At 29.5% G+C, this 20,072-nt stretch overlaps 1 protein-coding gene across 4 annotated transcripts in view; it reads left to right on the forward strand.

The window, feature by feature from the left end:
• LOC132063679 (protein ZINC INDUCED FACILITATOR-LIKE 1-like) overlaps window positions 1-20,072 on the forward strand; it is a 116,628-nt gene that overhangs the window by 11,724 nt on the left and 84,832 nt on the right. The window lies entirely within an intron of this gene.

Genomic DNA, 20,072 nt, shown 5'->3' on the forward strand with positions numbered 1-20,072 from the left:
CCGAATTTTCTCAGATCTAAGTGTATTTTCCGATTTGAGTGTATTTCTCAGATCTGAATGTATTTTGATTCTTGTATTTTTCAGATCTGGCGCATTTGAGTGTATTCCTTTTTTTTTTTTAGTGTAAATACAGTGTATTCTTCATGTATTTGAGTATTTATTTGAGTGTCAATACATTGAAATACAGTTGAATACGTATGTCCTTGACCAAATTTTTCCACTAATTGTTGTTGCTTTGCCATGGTGCAACCTTATCCATAAATGCTTTTAGGTATCTTTCATTTTTTGAAGAGAGAGAGGGTGCGAGGTATTGTTCAATTTTTTTTAGTGTAAATACAGTGATATTTTGTATTTCGCCAGAGATTCGACCGGTTTTGATTGTATTTTTCCTTTTTAAATATAGTGTATTTTGTATTTTTGCTGGAGATTTGGTCGAATTTAACTGTATTCTTCAATTCGTCAGTTTTTTAGTGTAAATATATTTAAATACAGTCGAATACATTAAAATACAGCCAAAACAAAATGATAAATAAACACTAAAATACAGCTAAATACAACGAAAACAAAAGGATTATCAGTATATAAATACAATGAAATACACAACTCCTTCGTGTATTTAAAGAATTTACTCTACTCTATTTTTATGATACATGTATTTCGCTTTATTTAAAATCACGGAAATACAGCCGAAACTCCTTCGTGTATTTAAAGGATTTACTCACTCTGTTTTTATGATACATGTATTTCGCTTCATTTAAAAAAAACAGAAATACAGCCGAAACCACATAAAAGGTAGCTACGGTTTATAAATTACAAACTTGTAGCTATATATTGTTAGGAGCTTATAAAAGGTAGCTGTTTATGTAAGTTTCCCAAAAAAATACCAGTCATGACCAACAAGGCTATATGGGCCCCAGGAAGGTGAATCAAGGAAGTGGTATGAGAGCCAAGATTATGTTCGATTTCAAGGAATAACATGTTGCATGTGGTAGATGCTGGGTGGGTGCGTGGGGGAGATTATTGGGTAACGCCAACATGTCAAGGCCCAGGTGATGGGCTGGAAATGACCCAGGTAGAAATCATGATCGAACATAATGCTTATGTGATAGGCATGGTTAAATTTGTATTCTTACTATCAGCTGTTGCTTTTGGCATGATTGATCCTAGTGGTATCGGAATACTTCCGAGATTCCTTGGTGTTCGCTGTGACTAACGAGGTTGTTGGTCCTCAAGCAAGGGGAAATTAGGCTCTCATGCTCCATCTATAACAACGACCTTTGCCTCTCCCTTGCACTTGTTTGAGTCACAAATTGGAGTAAATGGTCGACAAGGAGGAGAGTTGCTTTAAACATTTACCTAACACTTGTTCCATCACCTTCATCTAACCGCTTTTTAGTAACTTTTCACTTTTATTTTTTACTTTTCCAGATGGACCACCGGAAAGGTGTGTGTTACACTCTTGGTGTAATTTGTTGCACTTGCTAAGAAGATCATCTCCATCTCCCAAAGTTTAACATCTGCAAGAAAATTAGAGTAAGGGGTAGTTTGATTTGTGGATTAGGGATTAGATAAAATTCAATTGAGATATTCGGTTTTTTACATAGGCGCATCTATGACAAATTATGTAGATTAAATTAATTGAACCCAATCTCACGTTGATGCTTTGTGTACCGGGTGCCTTTTTCTTATTACTTTCGACTCGAACTATGTGTATAAATGCATACATTAAAAATCACATTTTTAACCTTCTAACTCTAAATATTGCATTAGCCTCTGGTTTGTTATGGGATAACTCTTATTCCATGTATTAAGGTGTGATTTTGCCCCTTTCCCTTTCTCTCTCCCGCTACCACATGCCTTTACACCTAGGTTTTTTTACAGAGTAGATTTTTTCATATTGCTTTACTAATTTGATTTAGAAGCCTTAATTAAATATATATTTAAAAATAGTATAGTATCATGCTTACTTGTTAATTTATTTTGATGTAATATATCTTAAATAAATTTTTACTTAATTAGCCAATTGAAATTGGATGGGGATATTTCGTAGGCATTTGGACATGCGATTTGAAATCATGAGATGAAATCAGCGTTTGGACATGCATTTCATCTCATGGTTTCAAACCCAAAATCATCCAAAAAGGCATGATTTGGGATTTCAAACCATGGTTTCAAGTTTTTAAAATATAAAACTTGACCCATAAATTTATATTTTGTAAAAAAAAAAGGCCCATAAGTTGGTAGATATTTTTAACAATTACTCTCACCAACAATTTACCAACCTTTATTTATGTCTACCATGTGGGAGGATTATATTAAAGAGTAGTTACATTACTATTCATGTTAAATTTTCTTTTTTATTGAACTAAAGTTTGATCAATTGATGTTGTATTTTTTAGAAAGGCGCCTTCAAGTAGCGTATTAATTTTGTTATGTAATTACTTACTTTCATTTGGTAAGATTGTATAAGAATTGAAAATATTTTGATAGTTTTCATAACTTGTGGGGTTTTTATGTCTATAAGAAAAAATACAACTTAAGAAATCTAAATTACATATCCAAATATGGTTTCAAATCATGGTTTCATCTCTTAATTTCAAACCATGTCCAAACGGCTTCATTTGTGAATCAAATTAGATTGGTAAATGATTTTTACTCTTTCTAAATCTGTTCCAAGTTCAATAAGATTCATCTATTTAGACACCTCAGTTTCTAGACACGATCGTTCAGTTGGTTAGTTCTGATATGAAAAACTTGAACAAATTAAAATAATTTCCTGAAATTCAATATCACCTGCTCTTGGTTCTCATTCTGTACATTATATCTTCTTATACGAAAAACACATCTTTTGTAATATCAAATGTTTCTGACTCCTAGGTATCTCGCCCTTAGGCCACTAAAAGCCCACAGGTCATTTAGGTACCTTTTAAAGGTGCACAGTACTAAATGATGTTGGTGGGGCATTTGTACTCTTTTTACAGACGGGAAATGATTTGATTATTCTGATATGCTACTACTGTCCTCTGAGTGTTGGGTCCTATATTTCTTTTCCAAGAATGGAAAGAATGGGACTTGACATATTTCGTTTAGGAAAAAATGAGGCATTGAATTCTAAATTAGGATTTCGTTTCATACATTTCTTCTAGCAGGGCCCGACATATATACCTTTTGTAATTGTTGGAGCTGTGGTCTGTAAAATTACTTTTCTTTGCTTCATTATATTTAAGAGTGAATCCCACTTTACCCCTCTAACATTTAAGAGTTGGGAAATGATACCCCTCTCACATATTGAATGGGAACGATAACCCTCCTATCCAATATTTTCTGGTGAGAATCTTTTATTTTTAATAAAGATTTTTTTTTCTTTTCTTTCTAGAATTAAATACATATATATAACTCTTTATTATTGTCTCATTCACCTATTCTTCGAAAATAATGTAGAACAACTACTTGAAAAAAATCTGTTAATAAATTTCAAGCTACATTTCGTTCACTTTTTTTTCTTTTTTTGGGGGGGGGGGGGGGGGGGGGGGGGGACTAGGTTGCCAAGATCTTAATTATTATACAAACTAAATACGTCTAGTATTAGTACGCGCGAGCGACGATATTAAAAGACACTAATCTGTGTTAAATTGAGATGTCGCTTGTTTGAGTACATTGTATCATAACAAAATGTCAAGTATCATCTAATTTTCGATATAATATACTCAAATTAACGACATTTCTGCGAAATTAAAGGAAACAAATTAAATCTTTTTAAATATTATTTGATTTAATCTTTATATTTAATTCATAGTGTGTGTATACACACACACACACACATTTCTCTAACCCTTTTCTCATTCAGTTTTTCTTACTATGATATTTTAATTATTTCTTTTTCATTTAGTATCTTACGTTTAATCAAAATAATATCATATATGATTTTAGTCGTGATTTTGAATTCGTCCTAAATATAAATAAAAACTTTTTCTTGTTACTTGTCGTAAGATATATTGGTAAATTTAATAATTACTACTAAGCACTATTTTATATAAGCAATTGAATTATCTTCTCTTTTGTTTCCGGTCCACCAAATTTTATATATATATATATATATATATATATATATATATATATATAAATTTATTAATTACTACTAAGCACTATTTTATATAAGCAATTGAATTATCTTCTCTTTTGTTTCCAGTCCACCAAATTTTGTGTTTTAATTTTAATTGTTAATATATATATATATATATATATATATATATATATATATATATATATATATATATATATATATATATATATATAAAGATTCAAAACTTGGACATATAGAGAAAAATATAGGTAAGATTTAACAAAGATTAAATCTCGTTTCAATGGTTAGTTTAGTGACTTTTTATTATTATTTTTAAAATTAATTACTTATTCTCACCGGAAAATATTGGATAGGGGGAACATTCAATATGTGAGGGGTATTTATTTATTCATTCGTTGAAGTCTTCTCTCGCAGCCACTGTTGGTGTCCTTGTGTCACTAATTAATCACTTTCTCTATTGGAGTGATTGACAAGTTCTGAATATTTTACCAAAATTGTTTATGAAATCTTTGACATTATTCCACTAAACACCTTCGTAATATAACTCAATATATTGCAAAAATATTTGTATATTTTAAGATCAAACACTTATGTCCCTAATCATGAAAAGTTTTCTTGGCAGAAAGAAGTATTTTCTTCGTCCCAAGATACTCATCATTTTTCCCTTTTTATAGGTTAAGTTATTTGAAAAAAATATTATAAATTGTAATTCTCCTCATCTCAGTATAATTAAGAAATATATCTTAAAATATTGATCAAAGTTCATAAGAATTTGTATCCTGAAAAGTGATAAATAATAGGAGTAATATTTTGGGAGGGAGAAATAGCTTACAAATTATTGGTGTGCAATCTATGACGGGTTAGTACTTAGTAGTTATAGTTAGCAATTGCATGGTTGACAGTTGACACTCGACATAATGATGACAATTTTGTTGTTAAGATATAAACAGTGATTGAATCCACGAGAATCACGACGAAAAAATAGGGATTTTTACACTCTATGCAATTTAGGGGAAAATAATTACCCGTTTTAGCTCATTTTTGTTTTTTTTTCCGGACATAGCCACAAACTTGGATCGGCGACAGAGGAGGATGAAGGCGAAGGAACCGAACTGGATCGGCGGTGTGAAATCTCTAGATGACCGTTTCCATGGTTGGTGAGTTCAAAGCTGTAATGTTCACCAATTTGAATACCAGACCAACTTTATTGCTATCAAAGATTAGGATTAGGCTCTGAACTGTGTTGAAACAAAGATTTTGTAATTGAATAGGAAATCAAGGTCTTTCCACCTTTTTTGGAAAATTCAAGCACATATGAATATCTCCGGCGGTGGGAGATGGCAGGGGAAGTAAGTGACGCCCATTGCGGTGGTACAATGGTGGAGTAGGGGAAATATATTTTTGTATAAGGTTGTATAATTTTGTATAACAGTGTAAAAGTGTGTATGAACATCTCTTATACAAGATTGATACATTGTCTCTAGTAACTGTATAAAGTTGTATACTATTGTATAATATTGTATATATGCTTTTATACAACGTTGATACATTATCTACTAGGGTGTATAAAGTTGTATATTGCTGTATAATGTGTATACGGTGAAAAAGTGGCTATGCGGATGTAAATTAAAAATACGGCTAGGTAATTGTAATTTCTTATGTTGGATTGTACATTATTGAAATTTTCCCGAAAAAATAATTGCATTTGACTATTGTTTTTTTTTCTCTTTCTTTTTTTGGTTTTTCACCGATATTCGGTAGCCGTATTGGAGCCCGACTATATTCGGATTAGTGTCGCGTAGGGCCTATTCTAGGCAAGCGCTTCCTACCAAGAATTTTTTCATACCAAGGGCTCGACCTCGAGACCTCTAGTTAAGGGAGGAACAGTCTCATCCGTCACACCACATCCTTTGATTGTATATAAATATTGGTCCAAAATAAGTGTTAAGAAAACATGAATTATTATTTTTTCCAAATCTTTTTAATAAATGATATATACAGTGTTCTAAAAGAAGTCTTTCGATTGTTCAATAATCATTTCGAGGAGAGATAAATATTTTCTTCATGCGTCTATCAAAAGTTTAAGGTACACATTTTTTCACACCAAATGTTTAAATCAAATTAAATAATTTAATTTTAACAATTAAACGTAAAAAACATATCAATTAACCATGTTTAAGTGATAAATGTGCATATAGGAGATATAGTTGTATTTATTAGTGTGGTATAAACATTTAATGGGAGTAAAAGTTTTTAAAAGTTTAAAATGATTTGTAAGTAATATGGTATAAAGAAGATCATTTTAAAAGGTTAAAATGATTTTTTGCTGGGGGTTCAAAAAATCAAAGAGGATTGTTGTCAATGAGACTCAATCTAGGTGATCTATGAAAATTAGAAACCCCTCTATCATTAAGGTAAACTTTTAATTTGTGTTAAGGGGGTTCAACAGTTGATATATACACATAAAATAAAAATTTGATCTATATATTTAGTATATTGTCCGACAAAGGGGGTTCGGATAACCCCTGAGTTACAAGTAAATCTGACCTTGATTACACTAAGTTAATAAATGTATGTCATCTGCTTGTACATAGACTTATAACACTTAATCATGGGTGATTTACTTGTATTCTCACCTTGTTAAATCACTTAGCTATAATAACTAATTAAATTTATATGATTTGATATAAACACCCGTTAAAGTTACCTACATCCATTTATGATCGATGATTTAATTATAGTTAAATCACATGTATCCTCATTTTAATTCCTAACATCCGGGGTCAATATTATATGTATGTAAGCTGCGGCGAACGAGAACTGCTTGGGGTAGTAGGGGTACCTTGGGGAATTTGCTCTCCAAAGGATAGAGTTGACATTTCGTACTTTTCTGCTATTTTGATTGGTTAAAGTTTGTATTAGTACTGTAGCCTTTTCATAAACTTTTGGTCATGTAGACGAGTTTGCTCATCTTCTGTCCTCTTTAATTTAGAGCCTTACACGTGACTTTAGCCACCAAGTTATGTCAGCCATTATAGTGGACACACTGAAGCTTCACTTTTGACAATTAACTCCGACTCCTTTATCTTCGAATTGTTGCTACGTTTTATCCTTTGCAATACAAAGAAATTATTGTTAAAATATTTCTTGTAAACTCTATGCCTATGACTTTTGGGATGAATGCAGATTGAATTTAGTGGACATGAAGGGGATACCATGGAGAAAGAAAAAGAAGAACAGAACACAAGAAGCAGAGAAGGAAAAACAGAATCAAATATCTATGCTTCTTTGAGTTATTATTGTTTTTCAATTATTTTACAAATACTTATTATATTTTCAATTATCACTCTTTAGAATAACTATTCATCCAAATCATTCAAGCTAGGCTTGAGCACGGGCTATCACCCAACTAGTTATTATTTCTATTATATATAAGCGGGAAAGGTGGACGAACACATGCAGTTAGAGTTGTACAATGTGCTTTCTTAAGAATACTTTTCAATTCTTCATTACATTTTTATCCTCAAGCTTTTTATACCATGTGTACCCTTTCTATAAAGGCACGTATAGTGTACACAGTACACTTTTATGTTATTGGTACACGTGTTCCCTTTGTGGATTTTTTTCATTAATTCTTCTTTGCTCTGTTATCCGATTTTACATCCTATTAATTATTTTATTCTTCTTTGCAAAAAATTTAGTCTTTATACATGGCCAGCCTTTTAAACTTGTCATTATATTTCACTTAAATACTCAAACTAAGAGCGTTTTGGCTTGGTTTATAAGTTCATTGCTTTTGAAACATTTTTTGAGTGTTTGTTTAAGTTAATATTTAAGCCCATTTTGTCAAAAATAAGCAAAAAAAATAAGTTAACTTTGTTGGATGGACTTAAAAGAAATTATAAGCAAAAAAAAAAAAGTTAGGGTAGTCTAACTTATTTTTTTTACTTTTTATAAACTAACTTTAGATAAGCCAAGCTAAACGTCCAATTAATTTTTTGGGCTTATTTTAAGACAAAATTTAAACTTCTTACTAACCAAACACTTAAAAAATAAAAACTTTATAGGCAACATATAAGTCAATCCAAACGGGCTCTAAGTCTTGTTCCAATTGAACACCTCAATTCTTAATAAAGTGTTTCAATTAGACACCTTTGATTCAAATTTTGAAAAAAAGTAAAAATCGTTGTGTTTTAATTTGTCTATTAGGTAGTTAAGTTAACCACATTAGATATGCCATCTCCTTTAATTATACGCATTTAGTAACCCTAAAATTTATTACTTTATATTTCATTTGAGAATTTTATCTAGGGATTAAAATTATGGGATTTACACTATTACGTTAATCTTTCTAATTTTGATCTATTTGTAACGATTTTTGTAATCTATAATTATTAATATCAAAATTTATAATATAATTAATTTACCCCTTATTAACATTTTTTTTGTTTAATTAGTTTCATAAAATATTTTATTAGTTTTGCCTTTATAAAATCCAACATATACAACTATGGTTTTTATGTTTAGGTCTAAACAATCAGTTAACGCGAGGGATATCAACTTATTGGGATACATATCAATTATTAAACAATTTAAAGGAAAAGTTGAAATCAAAATATTAATTTTTCTCATATTCTTACTAATTTTCCTTTTCCTAGCGATGAACAACTTTTATTGATATGACAATAAGGAAAAAGTACAACTCTTTCCATCCGAAAGACTTCCATCATATGTTCAAAAGAAAATGGTTTAAAACAGATGGAACTTACTTGAATTAACGTTAACGTTAGAAGGAATATCTAATTTGTAAACTCATTTTTTTAAAATTATGACTAAAGTGATAGTACGTAAAATATATTTTGTATATGCTGCTATACACCCCTCCCTTTCACTTTATTTGTCCACAACGGACTTTGTGAACCCCTAAAGAAATAATAAATGAAGTGCTTATTTTATCATGATACCCATATTAATTGGTATATAGTCTTAATGGACTTGGAAAATGCTTTCGAATGAGTAAATAATGCTAAGGTAGGAAAAAGAAGTTATTTTTCTCTTAATATGCTAAAGTGGACAAGTAAAAGCAAAAATTTATTTTGTAGCATGATAGACAAGTAAAAGTGGTTGAAGAGAGTATAATAACAATTTGACCGTTATAAAGAGCTTACAAAATATAAACCTTAAAACTAAATAAAGCGAGAACTAAATTTAATAATATTTGTTTTACCGCATCGAGCATGTTGATTTGCTAGTATTATGAATAAGAGGGAATTGAGGAGCTTCATGTCAATGTGAATTGACAAAAAAGCCCTCCTATTCCCACTTATACAATTTGGGTTGACAGGGGTATTATTGTGATTGAAGATAAAATGAATTTACTGGCTAACAAAAAGAGTTATTGCAGCTCTCTTGAGACTTGAATTCCCTGAAATTGTAGGGGCCAGATTCTCTCCAGTCACAAATAAATTCCAACACACATACTAAAACATCTGGGCCCCATTTAAGTTTTCTATTTTAACACGTCTCTTACTTTCCCCTACTTTATAACTTCTCTTGTAGAGTCTGCAATTTAAATGACCCAAAAAATGGGTTTGTGAACATAAATAACGGCAAAAAAAAAAGTGACAAAAGTATTCGCGCGTTAAATTAATTATGCGCACTTAACCGTGATTAATTATTGAAAGTCGTATTGCACACTAATTTTCGTAACATAGGGTTATTTTCATTTTCACAACACTTTGTGTAATTTCAAAGTTTTGAAATTTCATGTTTTTTTCATACTTTGATCAAAGATTAGTCGTTTCAAAAGCTGTAATATCAATATTTTATATAACTGTATATCTTTTCCTCGTAAACAATAGTGTAGGCTCAATACATCAAGTATCCTAAACGTTTGGATAGTCGTTTTAGGAGTTGTAAAGTGCCCCGAAGTAAGTTTTGTTTGTTTGAAAACATGTTATCTTTAGGTTTAAGTGTTTTGTTTTATAAGATTTTGATTTAAGCGTTTTATTATTCAGTCAAGGCATTACTTTATTTCGAATATCTTCGAGTTTTTTTTTCATAATTAATTTAGGACGTCTAACGAAAGTTATTAATAAACTATAATAAAGACTAAGATAACTAATTATCATTAAGAAAATAATACCGCAAAAATATAATATTAACATAAATGTAAAATTTTATTTGTCTCCATAGGACAGCCAGATAATCTCCATCCACCACCGTCCTTCTCCATCCCCCTTCTTACTCTTAATAATAGGATGATCTATGTCATGATCATCCTTCCTTCCCTGGTAAGGCAACTACCATCGCTGGAAATTTGAGTCACTGGGAGGCTTCTCAAATGTATAATGGGCGTCCGTCTGCACCGCGAGACCATATACGACCCCACATGCTGTAAGCGTAATAGTGGTCACCAAGACAAGAGACGAAATGTGTGGGTCTCGGTTCCATACCAATCATAGCGTCACAAGAGTCTTCATCATGTCAGACCACCAGTCAGCCCAACGATGGTAGATCTGACCGATAAAGATATCTAATACGCGACGATGTGAGAGTAAATTTTAAAGATCAGCGTGTTCCACCCTGCGGGATGGAACAACGTACTGAATCTATCACCTCATCCCATAATAGCCGGGACCTATGGTATTTGCCCGAGATAAGAAATCTGATCATCGGGAGACTCGGATGAAGAAGGTTAGGATCAATGGAAGTGTTGTATTAATAATTTTTAATTATCATTAACATGTAATATTAATTATGTAATCCTTTATCAAAAAATTATACTAACTAAATAATCCTTTAACGGGAAATTATATTAACTATCTAAATTTGCGAATTAATAATTGTTAATTAATTATTATACTAACTACAATTAACTAACTAATATTATATTAATGATATTTTTAATCTTAAACTAAGGATGTTCAATCCTAAACCAAGAATTAACTACAATTAACTAACAAATATAATATTAAGGATAGTAAGGTTTAACTATTTCTAATTAACAATTGATGATTAATTAGACCACTAGTTAGCACATTAACACATAAAATTAGATAACTAATTAGCACATAAAATTTGATAACTAATTAGCAAATAAAATTAGATTAACACATAAAATTAGATAACTAATTAGCACATTAATAATTAACATGGATTAAACAATTTTACAAATAAATAAATATATTATTAGGAGATTAGTATATTTTCCTATAATCAAACAATTAACAAAAAATTAAAGATTAACATATCATTATCAAATAATTAATAATTAGCTAATCAAACAATTAACAAATAATTAAAGATTAACATATCATTAATAAATAATTAACAATTAGCTAATCAAATAATTAAAAAATAAAAAAAATTAAAAAAAAAAACGAAAAAAAGGCACTGTCCAGCCGTTTGTTGGCGTAATATTTTTTTTTCTCGAAATCCGCAACTATTAAACATTAATCATTCTTAGGATAATAATATATTGAAATACTGTAATAGAAAATTCATAGTAAAATATCTAGATTAAAAGTTGTTTTTGAGTTTTTAAAATTGAGTTCTACGCTGCTTTATTCCAAAATTCAAGTTTAAACATTGTTCGACTCGAATATCCAAGAATATTTCGGGTTAAAAAATAACACGAAAATGACGTTTTTGGAAGGTGGGACTTCGGCCTTTTAATGGCTGTTTTTTTTTTTTTTAATTATTAAATTGGTGGGGGACCGATTGTGTGTGAAAGATGGTGGGGCGTTTTATTAAATGCCTTTTGCGCACTAATTTGGCATTGTAGTCTTTTTTTTTGAATTAGTCTTGTAGTAAAAGGCACTTTTGTCACTTTTTTTTTTTTTTTTGCCGTTATTTATGTTCACAAACCCACTTTTTGAGTCATTTAAGTTGCGGACTCATAATTTTAGCCCTTTCTGATAAATACTTTTGTAATTTTTTTTCTATTGGTTGTTACAATATCTCATTGTAAGGGCTTTGCAAGTTCACCTTCAATACGTTAATGTCCGAATAATATTTTCTGTTATTTATGATGAACACAATAATAAAAGCCAAATACTTATTCTTAGTATTACATCTGTAACAAGACCACCCAATTATGTTTCTATAAAGAAAATTGACATCATTGATCTATAGGTGACAAAAGTGATAAAAACAATTTATCAAAGTTATATTTTACATTGATCAAAATTTCAAGCCCCCATTTTATCTTATCTCACGAATAATAATATCAACCATTTAACAATATAATAGAGAAACTTTTTCACTACTGTGGACATCACTTTTAAATTACATTTTAAAGAAAATAAAAGGCATTTTTAAGAAAACTTAAATTATGAATCTTTTTTTGTTACAAAATATAACTTATGGGTCAGGTTTTAAATTTTTTAAAAATTGAAATCACAAATTTGGAATTGAAATCCTATCTTTTAAGAGAATTTGGGATTTGAAACTAAATTGAAATTTTATTCAATGTCACAAAAACACTGAAAATTGACGCCTACTTAGTGTGTCAATCTTCAACTTTCCCCAAAATAATGTTGATATTACATTTGGATTGGGCCGTTCTCAGCACGGCTTAGCTGCCCCTAGTGGTGGTAGAGAAGTAAGGGTGTTCACGGTTTGGTTGAAAATCGATTCAAATAGAAAATCGAATCGAATCAAACTAATTAAATAAATTGATATTTATTTGGGTCGAGTTTGTTTTTGATTTTAAATTTGTAAAGATCGATAATATTTGGTTTGGTTTTGGTTTTAATAAAAGCAAACCGAAGAAAAATAAACGAATCGACAAATTTTATACATAATTTTTATAATTATATATATACAATGTATTAATTTTTATATATACTTTTAAATAATTTGTATACTATTTTAGCAAAATTTTATTTATCTCTAATAGGCTAAGGAACTCTATACCTTAAGCCTATTTTAAGAAAAGAAATCCATGAATTTAAACTCATTTATTCAAAAAAAAAAAAAAAAAAAAAAAACTATGAGATTTACCTAGATTTATTTTTTGGTATTTCTTATAAACTTTTTTCACTTAATTAAAACTTGTAGATCCTAAGACATTTTCTTCATAATCCAAGAAAAATACAGCTACCACAATAAAAGGGTAATAATGAACTATAAGTTAGAAAATGATAGAAAATTCTCTCCTAATTGTAGAAAAAAAACATGAAAGAGAAAAATACCGTTAGTTTTCTTAAAAACCAAAAATCGAACCAAACTGACTACAACCCAAACCGATGGCTATGTTTTATATTTGGTTTAATTTAGTTTTAATAATTTTAAAAATCGATTAAATTGGTTTAGTTTTGATTTTAACCCAAAAACGACCCAAACACCCCTAGAAGTAAGCAGAAGTTAACCATTTTGGTACTTTTTTTCATGTGGAGAAAAAACAATTGCTACTAAAACAACTTTTATATGCCTTAAAAGATTCTAAATTGTTCTCCTATCATCAGTTTTCTTCTTCTTTTTAACTCATTGTTAACATCATGGTTATGAATGAAAACTTTTTATCTTATTAATATCACTTAGCAAGTCAAAACAAAATTCACTCTCTTGATTTCGAGGATTTATAATTGCTCCTCCTATCTATTTTCGTTCCATAAATTTACAGGAACGAAAAAAAATGGCTAAATATAATCTCTTTAGAAAAGATTTTCAAAGATATTTCCAATAACCAAATTAATTGCTTTGCATCAAGACAGACTTCTTTTCTTTTCCTTTGTCGTACGTGGCGTCGTGTAATGCAGATAGCGGGGTCCAGTTTCCCTGAAAATGTACAAAATCAATTACTATGATGTACTTTTTTTTTCTTTTGGTCACATGGGGTTCATGTAAGAAATTTTAATATCTATAGATTAATCTATTATTATTAGTCTAATACACGATTCTGGGATCTTGCTTGATGAAGTTTAATATATCAATTTTCAAAAAGTCGTATCTTGACTCATTCACGATTCATTTAGGATCATCAAGAGTTCTACAACGATGTGTTCCTTTCTTTTTTCTTACGATTAATAATTGATGTAAAGGACGAAGCTATGAAATCTGTGAGGAATTTCAATAAATCTTTTTAAAATATTTAAAATAAGATAAACAACAAACGAGAATATATAATAATATTTCACCAATCTGTATGTATATGAAAAAAGCTAGTTGAGAATGCGTGATAAGATGATGGACCTAAATTTAATACGGGTTAGTATAAATACAAAAAAGAGCACGAGACTCACGACAAATATAAAAAAAAAAAAAACGAGCCAACATTCAGATTTAGGTTATAATTCTAAATCTCTTGATAACTGCTCCCTCCGTCCCAATTTAAGTATCTTACTTTCTTTTTTTCTCGCCTCCAAAAAAATGCTCTCTTTCTATATTTAGGATTGTTTCGATGCAATTCAAACATCCATGTTTCTTATAACCACAAGATACAAATGACATTTATTTACATTAGACTTATCTTTAATTTAAGATCATAAAATTTAAAAGTCTTTCTTTATATCTTAAACTCCGTGCTTAATCAAACTAAAATACATAAATTGGAACGGAGGGAGTACATAAGAGTGGAGAGAAGCAGAGGAAATCCCCGATTTAAATAAGGTACTTGAATAGTCATCATTCATCGAATTAAAGAAGTGAAAACAAAGACGTGGTGCATGAGAGATACACGAGGTCAATATAATAACGCTTTTGTTTTCGCTTATACATATGTATATATTCTTCCTCATCCTCTTCTTCTTCTTCCTGAAAACTCTATAACTAAGAGCTGTATAAAAATGGCGAGCGAAGAGGTGAAGGAGACGCTGTTGAATAAGAAAGAGCAATATGAGAATTGTCCGGGTTGTAAGGCGGAGCTCAAAAAAGCAGCCCAAACGGGTTTGCCCATTAAGGAGCTTTTCACTGTCTGGGTCATCGCGCGCTTAGCGCAGGTAAATTTACCTATCACTATTCATCCTCGCACTAACAATAATTTATATGCTATGAATTGATATCAACATTGAGTGCGTTTCATTGTCTTCCTTTAATTTCTTTGTAATACTGTCCAGCCTCAATATCTTCAAACTTTGCATGTATGTAAAAAATCCTTTAATATGTATTTTCAAAACCTAATAAACAAAAAGAATTGTACGTAGTTCATAACCTAACTTAAAATCCGAGTAGCTCTGAATACCATATTTTGCATTGAATAAAAAGAAAAAATGACTAATCTTAAGTGGACAGCTATTTCGAAGTATTTAGTTACTAAAAATTATCTTCTTTTTTTTTTCTAAATAAACGAAAGGAATGTTTTTCTTGAGAAGTACATTAAAAATTGACTCCCCTCGTTTATTGATAGAAGTCATTTTCTTCAAAATAGCTAAATGGGATCATATTTATTGTCTTTAGAAATTTATAGTAATTATTTTCATAATTTTTAATGTATAGTTCAACCATGTTTTTTAATATATATGTGATATTTTAAATCTTTATACTCTTCAGCAAAAAAACTTTTACTCATTAATATGGGGTACGTACATACATTATGCAAATAAGAACTCAGCCACGTAATTATTTTTAGTGATGCTTATTTATTTATCGTAAATCATTCGTTCCCAGTGAAAGGTAAATAAAATATACGAAAGTCAAATTTTAGGAAAAAGAAAAGGTAAAAAAAAATTTAGGGCGAACTAATAGCTTTTTCGTTGAAACTACGAACATGCTCCTCAAAATTATGTAAAACTGAAGATGTTCACACTAATGAGTACTGACTTATTAAAAAAAGTTTCCTCCATATATACTCCCTCCATTTAGTTTTAAACAAAAAGAATTTTAAGAATAGTTTAAATAAAATGTATATTTTACTATAATGCCCATATTAATGGTGTATAGTTTTAATGTACTTGGCAAAAAAATTAGAAAAAATGTACTAATGTTAAGGTAAGCTATTAAAAATCGAAAGTATTTAGTTACTAAAAAATTAGTCTTCAAAACTTTTTCTAAATAAAGTAAAAATGTTTTTCTTGAGGAAGTACATGGTTCAGAATTCCAAAATCTCATAGTTTTCAAGTCTACCCCATCTTTTAACTCTACTTCAACGGTATAATGGGTAATGTAGGATTGCATAGTAGTTCTCTTCACTACTGAAGATGAAATTTGGATTATTTTTTGTCACGTATCATTATTTACTTGGGTGAAATTGAAACGCTTGTTGCATAGGCAAATTCCCTTCAACTTTATCCCATAAAATCACTTGCACATAAAATTGACTTGATAATCATTCAAATTACAGGTGTACATAATTCGTGTTAGTTCGATTTCTTATTTATCAAAACAAATTAATCAGTCAGTTTGCTAAATTTATAACCAAATCAAACTAACAAAATTGTTTTTTTTTTTTCAATCTAGATTTTTACGATGTTTATTTTTTATTTTCAAGTCTCTTTTCCAATAAGGTCTGCACAATATAAAACATATAATTAGTGCTCCAAATATTTCTTCTATCTTAGTAAGATTAAAAAATATATATATGATGTTTTTCAAGAAAATAATACAAATTGAGAAATGACTCATAATATTGCCTTTCACTAAAATCTATGTCATCAACAATAAAGATAACGAAATCCATAAAACAAGTAGTACTAATTAGCCATATAAGTAATTGAATTTCTTTTGTTAGCATTAGTTTTGATGTAATTTAAATTTAAATTTTGTTTGAGTTACTGAGTAAACACTTAAACTTGTTGGACCATACCAAATTTTAAATCCAAACCTGAAATATTATATTAAAAGAGAGGAATTACGGAAAGTTTAAGAAATATTAGATTACATTATAACAAATATTTTTTCTGTGTAATATATTTTTAAAAATAGTATACATGTTGTCGGGTTTTTTGATTTCGACGAATTTTGGCGAGAGAGAGAGAGAACAGGAATCCATGGCTACATATTCAACCAATTTAATTTAGGTGGGTCAGAGCAGTGGAGCGGTCAATTCAATGACTGATTAAAATGGGCCATTTTTTTTTGTCACGTATCATATATTTACTTGGGTGAAATTGAAACGCTTGTTGCATTGGCAAATTCCCTTCAACTTTATCCCATAAAATCACTTGCACATAAAATTGACTTGATAATCATTCAAATTACAGGTGTACATAATTCGTGTTAGTTCGATTTCTTATTTAAAAACATTATTAATCAGTCAGTTTGCTAAATTTATAACCAAATCAAACTAACAAAAATTGTTTTTTTTTTTCAATCTAGATTTTTATGATTTTTATTTTTATTTTCAAGTCTCTTTTGTATATAAGGTCTGCACAATATAAAACATATAATTAGTGCTCCAAATATTTCTTCTATCAATAGTAAGATTAAAAAATATATATATGATTTTTTCAAGAAAATAATACAAATTAAAAATGACTCATAATATTGCCTTTCACTAAAATCTATGTCATCAACAATAAAGATAACGAAATCCATGAAAACAAGTATTTCCTATATATGATTTGGTATATTGAATTTTTGAAGAATGGCGTTAGTTTTGATGTAATTTAAGTTTAAATTTTGTTTGAGTTACTGAGTAAACACAAAACTTGTTGGACCATACCAAATTTTAAATCGAAAGCTGAAATATTATATTAAAAGAGAGGAATTACGGAAAGTTTAAGAAATATTAGATTACATTATAACAAATATTTTTTCTGTGAGAATATATTTTTAAAAATAGTATACATGTTGTCGGTAAGATTTTTTTGATTCTGAGGATCGACGAATTTTGGCGAGAGAGAGAGAGAACAGGAATGTGGCTTTTTACATATTCAACCAATTTAATTTAGGTGGGTCAGAGCAGTGGAGCGGTCAATTCAATGACTGATTAAAATGGGCCTTTTTTTTTTTTTAAATCTTTTGGAAGATTGGTTTCAAATAGAAAATTACGTCAACAATATCTATCGGCCGTATCACTTTAATTGGTTGAGTGACTTTATAGGTGACATAATAATAATTGAATGACTTTTCTATTACATAACAAAGAAAAGTGACTTTCTTATATAACTATTATTAATTGGTGACTATTTTATTACGAGATAAATAAAAGTGACGCACTAAGATAATCACTGCCATGAGTGTGGTCCTCCATAATAAGGACAAGGGTCATCAAAGTATGAACAATTATCATTCGATCAATTTTCATTATGTGATGTCATTTACAAAAACTGACAAAGAAAATAATTACACAAATATTCACAAGTTTGGACCAAAGCAAGTAAGCTTAAATCCCAAACTAACTCAAATACGTCAAATTGTTCGACAACAACAATAAAATTGATAACGTCCAAATCCACTCCTCAAAGTTATAAAGTGTGCACGATTGTAGATGAATATAATTTATTAATCCATGAGTCGGGATCGAATCCCACAGAGAACATTATAAAGACGATTAAGAAAGTAAAGGATTTATCACCAACTAAGCTAAGCCAAATACTTTTTCGATATTTGATTTTTGATTTAAAAACTAACAAAGATAAAAATAACTAGAAAGCGGGTAAAGTGATCAATCGCGTCACAAGCAAAGGAAAACAAGAGAAATTACTCTTAAGTAACCATCCAATATATTTTATAATTTTACAACTAAGAGCGAGTTTATGTTAATAGACAATGATTTCTGAAATCTCATTGAAAGTTTTCAAACTAAATCAATCAATTTCACTCTAAGCTTTTCCAAGCCTTAGAGTGTGAGTTAAACACAATCAATTTAACTTCAAGTTAACTATCCTATTCCTCGCTCAAGTTATTAGATGAGGTTTAAAGCCTCAAATATTTGTTAATTAATCTTTCCAATCTCAATTTTCCTCTTCCGAGCTCAAATCGAAGTAAATGTCTGAGCTCCCTTAACAAACATTAAAGATCAAGATTAATTAAAGAAACAAAGACTCTACTTATTAGAAGTTATGAATAAAATTGTTCAATGCATAAGCAAAATAAGAGATTTAACTCAACACTTGATAATGAATATTCTCATAAACAAGATTCAAGTGAGAGAATAAAATATAAAACACTTGAATATTAATACATAGAGTCATTGACGCGCTTAAAATAAGTACTTATAAGCAAAAAAAAAAAAATAATGAAACATCCGATTATTTTTTACCTTTATGTTTATTTTCAACTTATAGCTACTTTAGATAAGCTAAGTTTCAAAATAAAGTTCATAAATTATTTTTTTAAGGCTTATTTATGACAAAACGACTTTGTTTCGGCCAACCAACCACCAAATTAAAACAAATACTATAGTTAACTTATAAAAACAATCCAAACATGAAGCACACAAGAAATCAAGAAAGGATGCCGATTAAGAAATAAGCCATTAAAATGCCTCCAATCTTCTATTCAAGAATCAAGTTGAAACCCTAGCTTCCAAGGCTTGAAAATATGGCCAATTTCCCCCAAGTCATGCTCTTATAGCTCTCCAATTTTCCAACATCCAAATATGACCAAAAAACCCAAAACATTCAGTTCTGTCCTTTTTGCACTTTTAGCCACTTTTTTCGTTTTCTTCAATTTGGCATCGACTTGTTTTGCTTTCATTTCTTTTCCGATCACTTCTAAATCACATAAACTCGTAAAATAAGAAAGAAACCACAAGAATGCACTTATTCTCAAGTAAACATAACAAAAATCTAAAATTAAAGAAGAGATAAATGGATAAAATACCAACTTATCAACCACCGTTAGTTGCGTGACCGTGTGAGAAATAACTCCCAAACAAACTTGATTTTGACGCCTAATAGAATTTTAAATGAGGGTAAATTTGCACTATTTTTTGTAAAATTTATTTAGTAACAGCAAGAGTATAAAAAGGACTGAAACAGAGAGCAAAATTGAGTAATTTCGAATAGCATATTGTTAAATTTGAAGTTATAAACCTTTTCACCTCCTGTAATTTTAAATCTATACAACCTTGTTTTTCAAATGGACAATCAGCAAACAGTAA

Source organism: Lycium ferocissimum, chromosome 7 (assembly GCF_029784015.1).
Source record: "Lycium ferocissimum isolate CSIRO_LF1 chromosome 7, AGI_CSIRO_Lferr_CH_V1, whole genome shotgun sequence".
Taxonomy (NCBI): Eukaryota; Viridiplantae; Streptophyta; class Magnoliopsida; order Solanales; family Solanaceae; genus Lycium; species Lycium ferocissimum.